Here is a 2502-nt window from a genome sequence, read left to right as displayed (position 1 = left end):
GGAAGGAAGGAAGGAAGGAAGGAAGGAAGGAAGGGAGAGAGAGAGAGAGAGAGAGAAATCATGGTTTGCTACTCTAGGTTAAAAAGGGGGGGACAGGGGTCAGGTGTAACTCAAGTGGCAGAGTGCCAACTTTGAGAGGAAAGAAAAAAAAAAAACAAACACAATAACGAACAAACAAAAAACAGTTTTAAGATTATCTTAATCAATGGTGTTACTCACCTGTCATCCCAGGGACACAATGAAGCACAAATAGGAGGATCACTGTCCAGGATAGCCCAGGCATTTGAAAATGGTCAATGCAAAAAGAAAAAGAAAAAAAAAAAAATGAAGCTGTTAGAATGGCTCAAGTGCCTGCCTAGCAGCATAGGGCTTTACATTCAAATCCCAGAACCACAAAAACAAAACACAAAAAAACTATGAACTATACAATACAGTATTATTAAGTAAAAATGTTGTGCAATGCCTCACTAAAACTTATTTCTTCTGTTACCTTTGTCCAACAACTCCCCATTTCCAACCACCTGGCCCGCAACTTTCACTACCTCCCTCTTCACCAGTCTTTTATTCTATTCTGTACCTCAACTAGTTGCATAATTTTGAGATTCCACATATGTAAGTGAGATCAAGCCAAGTTGTATTTACATGTCTGACTTACTTCATGCAGCATAATGTCCTCCAGGCTCATCCATATTTTGCTAAAGGACCAAATTTCCTATTTTAAGGCTGAGTAATATTCCACTGTGTGTATATATGTGATCACATTTCTTTATCTACCCATCCAATGATGGACCCTTGGAGTGCATTCAGACATGTTTAACAAATGTCGGTGTGCACAAGGGGTGAGTCAACTTATATAGCCCTCGTATCTTGCCATCAAAAGCTAGATTTAAAATAACTAAATAAATAAATCCATCCTGTAGCTGTAATCATCTACCATGGCTCACCCACTACAGAAACAGTTTTCATTAAAAAGATGCGCTAACCCCAGTGTAATGAGAGCAGAGTATGAAGAGGATTAAAGGAGTCAGTGAGTTCAGCAGGGATTCAGTCCTGCTGGGTCTTAGTGGCCAAGACCTGACCTTGTACCTTCAGTGAGATCAGAAGCCCTGGGAATGTGTTAAGCAATCAAGAAAGATCAATTCGAAGAATTCAAAGGTTTGGTTTTTTTTTTCTTTTAGGGCCAAGACCAGGATTGGGACTTTATACCTGACACTTTGACTCATTAGCTAGCACTCTCAACTGAGCCACACCTCCAACCACTTTTTCCCCCAGTTTTTCTTTCTTACTCTCACTCTCTCTCTCTCTCTCTCCCCCCCCCCGACCTCCCCCCCCCCCCCCCCGCACCAAAGTTGTAGTTTGTTTTCGACATGACGACTTGTACATCTCATTGTTGCAATGGGTCCACCTGTATCGTCCTGTCTCCTTCTCAGGGAGCAGAGGAGGGAAGGCCACCCCCCCCCCCCCCCCCCCCCCCCGACCTCCCCCCTCTCTATATGCCAGTACTGAGGCTTGAACTCAAGGCCTGGGTACTGTCTATTCACTTTTTTGCTCAAGGCTAGTGCTCTACCACTTGAGCCCCAACTCCATTTAAGGTTTTTAGGTGGTTAATTGGACATGATCTTTCTTGCCCAGGCATGAACTGTTATTGTTAAATCTCAGCCTCCTGAATAACTAAGATTACACAAGTGAGCCACCAATGCCAACCTGAGAATCTGTGGTTTAAAAAACATATTGGGTGAGAATTTCACCTTTAAATGGAAACAAGGATGTCTAGTGATTTGAACACAGAGTGCAGGCCATAGTTCCTAAATATTAACTACTAGCTGCCTACAGATGAGAAGCTAAGTTTTCTAGCAGTCAAAATAGAAATACGATTCCTCCAAAGGATTCAAAGTATCACTAAGATCAGACCCAGCTAAGTATTCAGAGAACACGAGTTATGCTAGGGAGATACCTCATCTTCAGTGCTGCCTAATATGAAATATAATGAACTATAATTCCTCTGTATATCACCTTTAGTATTTAACAATAAAAAATTAAACAAAAATAAATATAAGCCTAAACTTTAGGTGTTAATTGAATTTCATAGCCTGAAAATAGTGATGTACATACAAAGATACTCAAAAATTAAAATACTTATATGCAGGGGCTGGGAAGGTGGCTCAGTGGTAGAGAGCTTCCCTTGCATGCATGAGGCCCTGGATTCGATTCCTCAGTACCACATAAACAAAAAGAAAAAAGCTGGAAGGGGCACTGTGGCTCAAGTGGTAGAGTGCTAGCTTTGAGCTGAAGAGCTGAGGGACAGCACCCAGGCCCAGAGTTCAGGCCCACAACTGTACCCCCCCAAAAAAAAACAAAAACAAAAAAAAACTTATATGCATTCAATTAAAAAATAAATAATAAATATAAGAAAGATGAAAATCTTTTTTCTCATTAGTCATGGGGCTTGAACTCAGGGCCTAGGTGTTGAACCTGTTTTGTTTTGGGTTTTTTTTTTTTTTT

The sequence above is a fragment of the Dipodomys ordii genome, unplaced genomic scaffold, assembly GCF_000151885.1.
Source record: "Dipodomys ordii isolate 6190 unplaced genomic scaffold, Dord_2.0 Scaffold116, whole genome shotgun sequence".
NCBI classification, from domain to species: Eukaryota; Metazoa; Chordata; class Mammalia; order Rodentia; family Heteromyidae; genus Dipodomys; species Dipodomys ordii.
The sequence above is the reverse complement of the archived record's forward strand: the minus strand, read 5'-3'. Positions refer to the sequence as shown.